Genomic DNA, 14,714 nt, shown 5'->3' with positions numbered 1-14,714 from the left:
AAAATCTGAGGCTTCCCGATTACTGCATTCATGAACAATATACTTCCAGGCCAAGTGGCAGAGAACAATCACCAACTACTGAGCTCCCAGCTGGACGCCATGCTCACTCACCAGATGCCCATGCGGCCCATGTGAACAAACCCATCCCGGCGTCTGATACCAAGAAAAAGTTGAATATTAAGTGTGACTAATTCTGCTGTTACCTCTTAACCTCGCTTACACATACAAAGTTGTACTCACAACGATAACTTGAACAAAAAAAAAATATACATACCCTCAGAATGATATGGTCCACACTTGGAAACCCGCCCAAAATGGCCAGCCAAGCCTGCCTAAGTGCTAAGAACCATTTAGGAGCACTGTAAACCATTAGGGCCATTAGCTCTAATTTGACCTCAACAAAATAAATCAACCCACTAGGAACAAATTTAGAAGCTTTCGAAAGTCAAGTTCTCAAGCCCTGAAGACTCACGAGCACAGTCCATCAAAGGGAACAAATGCGCAACCTCTGAGCTATTCTCCCGGCTCCTACCTTCCCTGCAGCTGACTGATCAGAGCAGGCTCAGGTGGGACCAGGACTCAAAAATCCTCCTCAACCCACTGGATCAGGAAGCTGTGACCGGTAGAGGAGAGAGTCAGCCTGTCTTGCAAGTCAGAATCCACTTACCATTGTGGTTTAAGGGATTCACTCTTTCCTCTGAGCTTACATCCTAGACAGTCTTCCATCTGCACTGCTCTAAATGTCCTCCTTCAAAGCATGGAGACATTCAGATTGATTTTCACAATATCCTGATGGGCTTTCAACTCTGCTGATTCTCACCTCCAGGTCAGAGTTCACCTAGTCTTGGTATCTTTAAATGGGCAGGTATCATATACATTAAGAACCAGATCCCCCCACATTAATACATGTGTCAACACAATAAACAATCTCGCCAACAAAACGTATAACCATCAGCATATACTCTAAATAAATTTAAATTGCAAAGCCATCCTAAGTTTTCATCTTTATTCTTCTCTGATAATTACTTACTGCATTTTTTAATACTGATGGTACCGCCTTGACAAAGCAGCAGCAAGTGAAACAAACTAGGGCGCCATCCAATTCCACCAGCCAGTGAGAGAGGAGAGCTGAGGACACACACACTAGAGAATAGAGAAGCAGGCAGTCCACGTGTAGGAGTCAACAACCCTTCAGTGGTTTAAATGCAAAAACATACCGTATCATCATTTCACTCATCTGCACAGGACAGAAGCAAGAAGTAAGTAGGAAGGATATTGGCAAAACAAGTTAGCAGTAACAGGAGAGCTGGGACACAGCACACAGAGCTCTATAACCCAAGAGTCTAAATTGCTTAAAGCTGAGTAATCCTTTCCAGCTCCACCCAGCATGAATTTCTAGGTATCAAATTATATATTAATTACAAGAACGTGAAGTTATATGGGGGGAGCGGTGTTCATCAGCACCCGGGGTGGGGATGTGTGTCGGGGGGGAGTTCAGTAAAAGAGTTCTGTAAAGCATCTTTCATGCACAGGCCTGGGGCTTCCTGGCCCAGGAAAAGAAGAGGAACCAGAGGCCCGGGTTCTGGCTCCAAATATTCCCCTGACAACTTCCCATGGCCCAGTTGCTAGAACCCTCCAGCCAAACCTTCCTAACTTATAAAGTAACACAGGGTCCTTTCCCTCTCTGAACATCTGTTACAGCGAACAAAAAGAGTTAGGTCTGGGCCCACCCCAAAGAGGGGCACACACCCCTAACAACAGGGGTGTGGGGAACAGCGCTAAACCTCCCGGTGCTGTCCCTCAGCCATTTCAGAGGGTCAGGAAGGCACAGCGTCCTCCTGGGTCCTGGCAGTGCCAGAGACTGAACAAGGAGTTCCCAAACGGTTCTGAAGCTGTGTCCCGGGCTGCAAGAACGTTATCAACGTAACACACTGTCACCCTGCCTCCGAGGCCCCCACTGACCGCATACTGATCTTGCCCGAAGGGGGAGCGCTCCGGGGAAGTCCAGGCCTGTCCCAGCCAGGGCCGGGTCAGACAGACAACTGGAACCGAGCACTCCTCGGCGACAGTGCCACAGCTTCTTACAGAGTTGAGAGACCCACCCCTGAGAAGCTGAGCCTTCCTTCCTTCCTTTCCAGTCCTTCCCACTTCGGTCGACTTTTTTCTAACACTGCGCCTGACAGGCAGATACAGGACAGACCCACTTTCGGGTGGGTCAGTAAGGAAAAAAAGACATAATACAGCACAGAACAGGCCACAAGCCATGGGCCTTTAGCTGGCATCCCAGCACTGAGGCCGTTTAAAAAGCTCTAAGTTCTTAACCTACTTTGGGTTCCTCAGACATGTAATGGGTATAAAGATCGTATTTGCCCCATGTGGTTGTAAGGGTTAATAAGACGGTGAAGTATCTGGCACAGCAGATGCTGGGTCAGCCTCACTGTTAAGGCTCAGAGAAGCAGGGAGACTCACCCACGGCCCCACAGGTCACGAGAAAGCAATGCTGGGCTTGAGAACAAACACTCACAATTCCAGGCTAGTGTCTTTCCCACCGCTGTTTTCCACTAGCCAGAGGCTGGGTGACAGAAGGCAGTATGTGGATGAACAATTTAAATGCGAATCATCATCTATGTAGTATCGGAACCAATACAACCAGCCCAAAGCTGTGAATCGTCAGGGATCACTGCTTGGGATGATGCTAGAGCAAGTATTCAGGGTTAACAGGAGAGCCGATGGAAAGAAAAAAGAATTAAGCCAACAACATAGCACAGGTAGTAAGAAGATAGAATGGTTTGGGGAGCTCTCTTGTAGGCCCCGCTGCCCCCGAGAGGCTGAACTGCCCCTTGTAACAGAGTCAACCAGGAAAAGTCACTAGCCGGCACCTCGTGGCTTCCTCCACGTATCTCTGTATGAAAGGAAGGGCTTCAGCCCCCTCCAGGCTTTCTGAGAAAGGTTGTGAGAAGGGTTACGGGCCTCCGTGACCCCTTTATAGTCATCAGCGGCTCACTTCTCCCTCTCCCATCCCCCCAGCAAGGACCGTGCAGCCTGGAGCCGGCCCCCCAGCCTTCCCTGCTAATGCCTTCTTCCTTGTACAGTGATCACAAGAGGGCTGGTTAGTGGGAGGACCTCAGGCTGACCTTTGCTGACAGGCCCCAGCTCCCTCTGTAAACTGATCTAATGTGAGGCCGGGTAATTAGCGACCAAGTAGTAATTGCAGCTTCTAACTACGTGGGACCAAGATTGCAAAAATTCCCTTGGGGGGGGGCGGTGGCCCTGCTGGGGACCCCAACCCACACAGAGGCATCTGCTAACAGCCAAAAGGAGGGACTCAGCAACATTTCTGAGGGAGGCCAGCATTTTCTAGGTTTTAATTAAAGTGGGACCCGGGTAAGGAGACAGCTACAAAAGGAAATTAGTAAATAAAGGAGGGTAACTAAGAAAGAAATCCATGGCTTGCCTGGGAGAGCCCATTCGGGAAAGTACAAGCTCTCAAGGCCGATGGTCATGCCCAAGGAACTTTCATGGCGGCCACAGAAGAAACACGGCAAGTGGCCTTAAAGGGGCAGCAAAAGAGAAATGCAAACAGGCAGGACACATGGCTGCCCCGCCTGTGCCCCCTGCCCAGGGACACCCCCCTCACCCACTCAACTCACAGTCATCCGCCTCCCCCAACAGCTTGGCCGCCCCACCTCATACTGAGAAAATCCAAGATGCGGGGCTGTATGGTCTACCCTAAGGGATGTGCAGGATCACCTGCTGTGAACACACACACAGCAGCATGCTCAGTCCCCACAGAGAAACAAAGAGGCGGGCATTGCCAGGTACAGCGGGCAGCCCTCATCATGACTCTGAAAAGAAACACGACTGCACAAAAGAGAACATGGCCAGAAAGACTCGAGAACTGTCTCCCCTTCCTATACAGCCGGGCTGTTTAGAATCCAACGGCACAGGAGCACGTTCCCTTCTCCCTGAGGAAACCCTTGGGTTTTCAACCGCATCCCATCCCGATCTGCTTTGTCCTAAAAAAAAAAAAAAAGCCACTTCACTGAACTGCCCACGGTAACTGCTGAGCCTCAGGGGCCGCACGGTAGCTTTCCCGTGTGGACCAGATGCTCTGCCAATCTGAATTACGCTCGAGATTTCCTCAAACTTCATCTCCTCGGCCCCAGCACCGCCCGAGCCCCCCGTGCCTTCGAGGCATTACAGACGCTCGGCGCTGAATCCAGTGACAGAAACCAGGGTAACAGCAGCCGACAGCACTAACGGACCCTCCATTTCCTTCTCCAAACAATTAATACACTTAATCACTACAACCCCAATGACAAGACTCCTCAAACACCCGTCTATTAACCCGTCCCCACCACAGGCGGCAGCCCTCCACCAGGATCCTTCTGTTCCCCGTCACTTTCTCATTTTTTAATCCACAACGAGGACTTTACACCACACTGGGGTTTTGTTCTCTCTAAATCTTTTATGAGGGACCTTATCAAAAGCTTTTAGAAAATACAAGTGAGTTGATGCCTACCAGGTCATCTTTACCATTTGAGAATTCGGTATGAAGAAATTACAGACTTGAACGTTGTAAATGAACATTTAAGACTTGGCATTCACTTGGACACGCAGGTCTGACTCTTCCACGTTTACGTCGCCATGTTAGCCTTGGTCTGTGGAAACTCTTGTCTGCCTGTTAGGAAGGAATGAGGCCCTTCCCAACTTCCTGGTATGGGATCCCCGCGGGACCTTCTGGACCTATGGAGTACCAATGAGACATGGTGTGTCAAGGAACCTCGAGCCAAGGAATGAAAGTCACTGTGGCACAGAAGGCCCGGAGGTGGCAGCCCATCTGATTTCAACCTTCCCCCCTAGGAGGACAGCAGGGAAGCAGCCTGGCTTCCCTGCATCACAGCTGGCCCACACATCCATGGGGAGCCAGAGACGGCTTCTCGGTGTTGACACCACTGATGCTCCCTCGTAATGCCTGGTTGTTGTTGCTACTATTTCTAATTAGCACTCCGCAACAAATTCAGGCCCCAGAGCAGGGACAGGTTTCCCCCTGATGGATCAATTATAGATGCGCACGGGGCGGATCCTGGTCACCTAAAATTATTTTGTCACCAAGTTCAAAGGTAAACCATCTAGTCAAATACTTATCCCTTCAAGAGCTGCCTCTGGGTACAATTCAAAAGCTGCAGTGCGATTCGGAAATCCCTGTCTGAAAGCCTTCCCGTCGAGTAAAAGACAGGGTTAAGATGATCCACACTTATACTAACACACGTTCCTAATCACTGGGGAAATCCTCAGCCTTCAGAGCACACACGTCAGCTTCCAGGGCCACATCTAGTCCCATCGCCAAAAATGTAAGCAGGGTGCCTGGTCCTATGGCCGGAGGAGATGTGCCTGCCTCATCCCTGCGATATACTGGTGAAATTCACCAGTCCAGAAAATTGTCTCCGGAGTCCAGAGCGCTGGGAAATTCTTTACCCTTGAGGAAGACCACCGATGTCCAGTCATAACTGGACGTCTGTGAAAAGGGTCACCATAAATGAGCTTACCAAAATCTCCTCGCTCAGCACAGACCGCTCCAACCTGGGTGTCCTAAAGGCTGAGAAGGGAACTGCAGGCCCAGTGGCTCCATTATGGCAATGTGGCCGTGCAGCCTGGACTTAATGAGCTCTTGCAAGGAAACAGGAAGTCTATAAAGTAATTTAAATAACTTCCAGTCCTGAAATAAAGGAAATTAAGCAGCTGGCACAGACCTCTCTGACAGACACCTTTTTTGTCCCTCCAATCACATCCACAACTACAGCTGCCATATTCCTCTGCCCAAAGCCAGCCCCCAAATTCCCCAAAGACGAAACCTACAAAGGCTATCCGTCATTCTCGGAGCTCTCCAAGCTTCTGCAGAAACTGTAGGCGAGGGACGTGGCACGGTGTGCAGCAAGATCACCAGAATCAGACTCCGAACCCCATACTAAGTCCTGCCCCTCCCTATCTACATGACCTTGGGTGAATCGCCTAAGTTCACAGGGCCTTGGCAACTGACCATGAACCCAGGAAAGGTCTTGGTCTGGACAAATGACCTCTGAGATCGTGAAGAGGATCAAAGGAGCACATATGAGAACAGGGCAAACTGAAAATGCGAATAAACGTTTCTATTATTCTGGCCATCAAAGCCCTTAAGCTCCAGAATTTTTCAATTTTCTGTTCAAGAGGCACTGTGCTATCCTTGTCTCCCACTTAACTGTGACTACTTATTCATAGGTTCTTCTACTTTTCCTAAGCCCCTAAATGTAGGTAATTATTTGTGTGGGTAATTACCAGTCCAACTAGACGTGGCTTCCTTACATGCGGGGGCTGTGGCTTTTTATCTTCGGTAACCCCGTGTGTGCAGGCCACTGACCGCCACCTAGTAGGGTCCCAACAAAGGATCAGAATCTACAACCCATGCAGTTACCCATTCATTCCCAAGTACCAATATGCTAACAACGATCATCAACTCTCTGTGGAAAGAGACCAAGCTCGTAACAACATTCATAACCAGCTGTGAGTATACAAGAGGGGTGGGGGCTCATGTCGTCTCCCCACCCTCACCCCCCATGCCGAAACGGTCCCAACTTCTCACATGAAAAGCAAACCACAGTCACTATGGCAGTTTCACCTGGTAAACCTAAGCTGCTAGCTGCTAGAGACGGTTTCTGGTCACAGAGTTAAGTTTACTTTATTGATAATAATCAGCCAGATACAGACTGGTTTAACCAGTATTCTGGATGTAGGATCACAAGAAAGACACACTGAAAAGCAACTTAGAGTCAATCTCGTTTTGCTAGCCCTCTAGTTATTACTACTGACAACTGGTACGGTGAACCCTTGACCCTCTGACTGGTAAAAAACCATTCCTTGTTGCCAAGAAAGCCTCCCCACCTCTCTCTCTGCATGAGGGCACGATCCGGTGCTCTTGAAAGAGAACAGTAGGGCCCTGCTCATAAAGGGATGCTCCCAAACCAATCTGGGAAAGAAAATCACCACCATAAACCTAACTTTGCTTTATATAAAGGCATACCTTCTTCACAAACAGGTTCCATGTGAAACTGCTCTACAGTTCCCATCGATGATGGTGGGATAAGGTCTTAACACCACTGAAGAATTAAATGGGGCTGTCTTGCCCGTGGGCCTGAAACGACTGGACTGAGAGGGTCCAGAGGTCCCTTTGAGCAAGAGTAGTCTTCCCCTAAAGGTCCCTCCATTGGGTGAGAGTTCTTTACCCGGGAGGGCTATTCCAGCACTTGAGCAATAATGCACGCGCGCCCCCCCCGGGCTTGCCATCGTGAGGCCCCCCAGCCCCTGCACATCTAATGACACTCGTGCCTCCCCAAGAATGTGGGGCGACTTGTTCTCCTGGCCGTGGCATCTGTCCCATCACTTTACAGTCACAACATGGCCGGAGGGACGCAGTCTGACAAATTTCCGTCCAGGGTAGGTGAATGTGAAATGCAAACACAGATGATCTCCCGCAGCATATGTCGCAGGACTCCCGACCAAGAATGACGATGAGCACATCTTGGGGTCTCCCTTGTGCAGCCATCCTTCATCTAAAATGGGAGCCACACAGTCGGTGGTGCGTGAGACTCTTCATTCTCAAGGTTGAGTTCGAGGCCCGCGTTGGGTATAGAGCTTACTTAAAAAATAAAATCTTTAAAATGGGAGTCACATTTATATTCTTAAAATTTCTCAGTAGCCTGTATGTTAACTAAGTTGAATTTAAATAAAACATTTTTAAAAAAACTTAAGCAAGGAAAAAAATGTCTTAGCAGCCATACTAAAGTGGGAGGGAACAGGTGAAATTATAATTTTTTAAATGTAATCCACTATGGCTAAAATCTTCTTTCAAATGTAATCCATCTCAAATGTATTAGGATATTTCCCCCTTGTTTTCATACTAAGCCCTGGATACCTGGCGTGTGCTCCCCTTACAGCACAGCTCAATGTGCACCAGCCACATTTTAGGTGCCCGGCAACCACACGTGGCTGGTGGCTACCAAATGACAGCGACCTAAGGCCCTGGCCTCCTCTGCTGATGAGAACCTAAAACGGAACTCTACTCTGGCCTCGCTGTAATAATTCATGCTTGTTTTTCCCCACTCACAGACTTCACAGAACCCACCCCTACTTCAAGATTCTTTCCCACGGCATTTACAATTATATTTGGGTGACATGTCAAGAAGTTAAGCTGGCTGGGCCTGGAACGAACAGATTTTCAAGAAATCCTGTGCAACTTATCTGGTCAATCAGATCTTCTCTCCAGGGCTCGTCCACGACTCAACTAGACCCCTGGGGTTTCTTAATTTAAAATCCTCGCAACCCTCTAACTTGAACATTCACGACGGTATGTAGTTAACTCTGTGGCGGCCACATCATGTCTCCATGTTGGTGTGTTCTCAACTGTAACAGACTCCATTCTGAACTCAACATCACACTGAATGATTTCTGCCCTGGTCACACAAGATGCCCATATCCTACAGACACAAAGTTACAGAGAATCATCCACCAAGACTGCGTCTGTGGGATCCTAAGACACAGAAGGACTCGGGATGAACCCACCACTTTGGCAGTTGCTATAAACAGAAGAAAAAGATGTTTCCATGGAAGATAAATGTTGGGGCAAGGTTCTCAGCTGAGCGCACCAGACACATCATCCTAGCAGCTACTCCCACGTCAGCCCCTTTCCATGCATGGACATCAGCCCTCTCCAGAGGAGAACAGGATTTGCTCTAGAAAGTGACACTCCAATACCAGATACTGCTGCAGGCTCATCCATCCAGATTCAGCTCAAAGAGCAGTACAGCCAAGGGGAAACTAAAATGCACAGAAAGCAGTCCCGACTCCTGCCTTAGGCAAGAGAAAGTGCGTGCATCGCCTGCAGGAGAGAACTGAACCGGCTGAGGCCAGGATTTTTGCTCCTAGAAGCCCAGGGCCCAGGCCTGGCTCACGAGCCTGGAAATGCAGAGGGCCACATTCCAACAGGTGGACGGCTGCCCGCCTGAAGTATCCTGGGCAGGGAGAAAAAGGGAAACCACCCTCTGTCAATGCTGTTTGCTGGCATCCTCCCATCGCTGAGGGTCCCTTGACCTGTCCCCAAGGCAACAGGGAGATGAGCAGAAGGCAAAGAGCACGTGGAGAGAGGAAGGAAGGAGGCGGCTCTTCTTGGCGAGCTGATGGGTGTGAGTGGTGAGCATTAATTAAAAAGCCATCCGGGAACAACGGTCTTTTCATATTTGGAGCCTGTTCTGCACAAAGCTCGGCTTGTTCTAGGGGGAGGTCGCTGCTTTTGAATTTTTTTCTTACTCATTTCCGAGGGTTGTGGCAATGTCTGGCACCCGGCTCTCTCCAGTGGAGTGTCCCCAACCAGAGGCTGTACCGGGCAGACCTCCTCGACTTCACAGGTGGTGGCATTCGGAGACCGAAAGGGGAGCAACTTCAGGAGGCTGTGCCTTTTCAACCCGCGGGCTCCCAGAGCTCCCAGGCATTTTCCTAAATAGCTGCCTAACCCACGGAAACACACACTGGACGTTTTCATCGGCCAAACGCCCATTTCCCTCTCAAATTATGCTAGACATGCCACACCCAGCAGACACAGGCCAAGGAGCTGGGCGTCTTAACAGGCCGGCCAACACACCCTCCAAGGCTTCACCAGAGATGCTGTGGGGGCACGAGACGGTGGGATGAGACCCTCCCCAGCCTCCAGCCCACTCCTGCAGGCTTCCCTCAACCCCGCAGACTGTCCTTAAACCAGGGGTACGGATGGGCGCAGGAGCTAACACGGAGCTTCTAAGAGGTTCCCGACCCTTCAACAAACCACAGCCTCTCCCAGTCCTTACAAACCCTGGTGGGCAAGCCCCTCGGATCCCACCTCCTAATATTCACATAGTGGTGTAATTCCCTCCCCGTCAGTGTGGGCTGTGCAGTGACTCACTTCTAACTGAGAGTCTACGAAGAGAACAAGTCACTTCTGAGATGAGGTTACAAAGAGACTGTAAGTTTCAGTTTTCTGCACCCCCTTCCCGTCTCCCTGATGGAGACTACGTGCCGTGCGGTGTGCCGCTCTAAGGAGAGGCCCACGTGGCAAGGAACTGGGGGCAGCCTCCTGCCAACGAGGAGCACAGGCCCTCCATCCAACAACCCCAGGAGGAGCTGCATCCTGCCGACCATGTGAATGAGCTCAGACGAGGTCCTTCCCCAGCCGAGACCTCAGGTCAGAGTGCAGCCCCGGCCGGCGCCGTCACTGCGCCCTCATGACAGAGCCTGAGGCAGAGGGCCCAGCTCAGTCCCATCCAGAGTCCTGACCCACAGAAAGTGCGGGATAATAAAGGTCTGTTGTATGAAGCCACTCCGTTCAGGAGTAACTTGTTATGCAGCAAGAAAAAGCTAACACTTGCCCCCTCTTCACAAATGAAAAGGAGAAGGTCTGGGCGAGGACGCGGCAGGGCTGGGATTCTCACTGAGGCCAGACACGCCGGTCACAGCCGCTTTTCCCCTCACCATGCGACCTTAGCCAGCCAGCTTACATTTTGGCCCCCGGAGCTATGAAGTGACAGCACTCGCTGGGCCTCCACGTCACCACGGATAACACAAAGATACTTAAAATGCATGCCTAAATGGGGTGCCTGGCTGGCTCAGCTGGAAGAGCACGCAACTCTAGATCCTGGGGTCGTGAGTTAGAGCCCCACACTGGGTGTAAAGATTATTTAAAAATAAATAAGTAAACTTTTAAAATAAAAAAAGAGAAATGCATGCCTTAAAATAAGACCTCAGATTCCTTTAGAAGGTCAGATCTCAAAGGAGAGCTGGGAGACGATCTAGTCTAGCCTCCTCCTTTTACGGAAAAAGAAACTGAGACCCACAGTCATAAAGTAGCACAGACAGAATTCAAATGCTGGCCGAGATGCCACATGACTCTAGGGATCTGGGAAATTTCAGCTCAAATATGCTGAACATACTTCTGATTTGCTGGCCAAGAAAATCCTCTCGGTAATAACTCTGACCTTTTTTGGCACACCACTGTTCATTAACGTCCTCTGGCGGCCCATCATCCCCTTGACATTTCACCCTCTAACTTGGCAGCTTCTCCTACACCTGTCTCCCTAAGTCCTTCCTCACAGCGATGGGTCACAATAGGTAGACAATGGGCCTCCTGGTTAGCGTGAGAATGGAAAATCCTCATTCCCAGCTTATGCTGAGGCACAACCTAAGTTTACTTTGAAATTCTAGGACACACCAGGATGAGGACAGAGCATTTCCATCCAGAAACCTAAACTGGGCAGAGGTGTTCTTGAATCTCCAGGATTCCACAAGCTTGCCCAACAGGGACTAAGACTTCCATTATTTTTATAAACACACATTCCAGACACTTACAGTATAGATCATAAATATTTAAGACTAACTAGCCTAAGGACATTTTGTGAAGCATTCTTGCTAATTTTTTTTTTTTTAATTAGGCTCTTGCTAATTCTTGAGATTGAATAATCTCCAAAAGCCTTGTAGAGGTGGCTAGAGACCAATGCTATTCAAGGAATTCTATGTTCTCATCAACTTTTATACATATGTATATTTTATTATGAAAGTAACAGATGTTCACCATTCAGAGTTCAAAAAACAAAATATTACAAAGTAACCAGCACTTCTATCACCTGGAAATAACCACTCTGTTAATATTCTGTTCTATGTATTCTTTAGCCTCTCCATATTTTAAAAGTTAAATCGAAGTTCTAGGGTATACACAGCCTCCTTTAATTTAACATCACTGTTTTCCCACATCCATTACCAGGAGACAGGAGTTTTAAATAGTCACGTAAGAATCTGCCATATGGATGCACCAAAGTTTAAATCAATCCCCTGTGAGAGATTTAGATTGTTTCCATTTTTCACTCTTATAAATGTCGATAATAAAGTGTTTATTTATAAATTTCTTTTGTACAATTGATGATTATTATAAATGAAGGGGCTAGGTTACCCATCCTATTCTAGAAATTAAGGAACAATTAGCAAAAAAAAAAAACACACAAAGATCCCTGCCCTTGTGAGGCTAATATTCTAGCAGGGGAGGCAACTGAAGTTACTAAAGGTAAAAGTAATATTTTAGGGGTGCCTGTGTGGCTCAGTTAAGCATCTGACTCTTGATTTCATCTCAGGTCATGATCTCGGGGTCATAAGATTGAGCCCCTCATGGGGCTCCATGCTCAGCACAGAGTCTGCTTGTCCCCACCCTCCCCCAATGCCTCTCCCCCCCCATTGGTGCATCTCCTTCTCTCTAATACTATGAATAATAAAATCTTTAAAAAAAACTATATAGTATTTTACTAGGTAACACAGGCTATGGTTAAAAAAAAAAAAGGAAAGGCAGGACAGGACAGAGTAAGGAGAATCAGAAATTTATAGTGAGAAAACCTACAAATATAAATACACCTCATTTTAAAGCTTCTGAACACATACTACCAAACTACTCTTCAGGAATGGTGCATCAACTTTTCTACCCCTTTACCATAACAGGGTGTTTGCTTTCTAATAAATTCTTTGTTGGGAAATAAAATACATTCTTGGTAGAAAAAAAACACAAAAAGAGCTAAACCTCATTGGTAATCAAGTAAATTAAAACAAGGAGCTACTTATTTGACTCTTCAAATGGAATGGGCAACCTGACTTTGTCCTTCATATGAGTTATTTATCCATTCATATTTTTCTTACCCATTCATATTCTTTGCTCAATTTTTGTTTTTTTTTAAGATTTTATTTATTTAACAGAGAGAAACACGCAAGCAGGGGGAGCGGTAGACAGACGGAGAGGGAGAAGCAGGCTCTCCGCTGAGCAGGGAGCCCGATGTGGGACTCGGTCCCAGGACCCTGGGATCATAACCTGAGCCGAAGGCAGACGCTTAACTGACTGAGCCACCCAGGCGCCCTAAGATTTTTAAGTAATCTCTACCCCCAACATGGAGCTTGAACTCCCGACCCTGAGATGGAGTCACGCACTGCACTGAAAGAGCAAGCCAGGTGCCCCACTTTGCTTATTTTTCTATTTTGTGTATCATTGATTTTAAGAGCTCTTTTTATGTTAAGGATATTCAGGACAAACTCTGTCAACTATATGTGCTTTCAACATCTTTTCCTGGTTTGTCCTATGCCCTTAAATTTTGCTGTTAGTACCCAGCATACAGAATTTTTTTTTAATGCAGTAAATTGGTCTTTTCTGTTATGATTTCTTCACTAGAAGAACTAGGTCGAATATTTCTCCCTGTCTCACATTAAGATTAATATTAACTTATACTTTCTTGTAGCTCTTTCATGATTTCAGTTTTCCTCTTACCTCTCTAATTTATCTGGAATTTATGGTAATAGATGCTGTGAGGAATGGCTCTATCTTAATTTTTTCCCTATTTGGTTATCTAAGTATGCTACAACAATTTATTGCATAATAAACAAGATTGCATAATACTACAGGCCATAAAGCACGGTGTCAGAGAACCAATGGTTTTGCTGTCAGTCAGATCAGTGTTCAAGTCTGAGTGACTCTGGGCGAGTTACTTAAACTCTCTGAACACAAGTGAATGGAACTATTCATAGTGTCTACCTCATACAGTTCTTGCATAGATCAAATGACCTAAGTTCCTGTGAGAGTGTTTAGTATAACGCCTGGCACTTAGAAGTACTGGAATAAAATGTGAGCTTTTATTATTTTAATTCCTCTCACTTATCTGAAATGCTACCTTTACCAAACACGTTTCTATTTGATTCCACTGCATTGAGCGGGCTCTATAATATTTTGTAACTGAGTTTGCCAGATATATGAGAAAGCTAATGATTTTTGAAATTTTGCTTTGTAACTGAACTCTATGCTAAATTCAATTTAACTGTGTACTGGGTATTCTACGACGACACATGTGCAAATGATTTTTGTTTCTTTTTAACCATTATTTGACTTTGCTTTGTATACTCTGGCCAATTCAATAAGGCAGGAAAAAAGAAATGAGTACCCTGGGCAATCTATGTTTTATTCCCAGTTTCATTCTGCTGCCTCTCACCGTTCATCAGTGAGCTTCCAGCTGGTGGTGTTGGGGCTGCTGGTTTCTTCAAATTAATGCAATCTCTTCATAGGTTGGTTTGGGGGTTTTTGTTGTTGTTGTTGTTTTTTTAATCTAAGCAAACCAGGAATAAGAGTAGAGAATTACCAAATGTCTTTTTTTGATATATATTATGTTTTTCTTTGTTCTACTTAGGTGATGCATTGAAGAATAGACATTTTAATGTTAAGCCCTTCTTACAATTCTGGAATAAACCCTATGTGGTCATGATTCTTTCAAAATGCCACTGATTTCTATCTGCAACTGTTTTCTATGGTGTTTTTGCACCTACACTCATGCCTGAGCTCAGTCCTCAGCCTTCTTTTTGTATCATCTTTATAATGATGTTGGGTTCCCAGAGTTATGCTAGCTTTGCTAAAAAAAAAAAAAAAAAATCAACTGGAACGCTTTATCTCTTTTTCTACGCTCTGAAACAGTTTATTTAGCAGGTAATTATTTTGCCCCCCAAAGTTTAAAAGAACTCACCCATTAAAGGGCTTGCATCCAGAGCTCTTTTGGAAGTATTTTTTTTTTAATAAATGTTCAGTTTCTTCTCTAGTTCCTTGTTTCAAGTTCCAGACTTCTGAGTCATTTCCCTAGAATAGC

General features: G+C 46.8%; 1 protein-coding gene across 1 annotated transcript in view; it reads right to left on the bottom strand.

Moving 5' to 3' along the window:
• The window catches only part of ZFHX3 (zinc finger homeobox 3), a 193,994-nt gene extending 179,909 nt beyond the window's left edge, over window positions 1–14,085 (bottom strand). The window contains exon 1 of the mRNA XM_021703235.2: window positions 14,070–14,085. The gene's annotated coding sequence lies outside the window, so the exon portion shown is untranslated. The remainder of the gene's footprint in view (window positions 1–14,069) is intronic.
• Window positions 14,086–14,714: the final 629 nt, after the last annotated feature.

This window comes from Neomonachus schauinslandi, chromosome 16 (assembly GCF_002201575.2).
Source record: "Neomonachus schauinslandi chromosome 16, ASM220157v2, whole genome shotgun sequence".
Taxonomy (NCBI): Eukaryota; Metazoa; Chordata; class Mammalia; order Carnivora; family Phocidae; genus Neomonachus; species Neomonachus schauinslandi.
The sequence above is the reverse complement of the archived record's forward strand: the minus strand, read 5'-3'. Positions and strand labels throughout refer to the sequence as shown.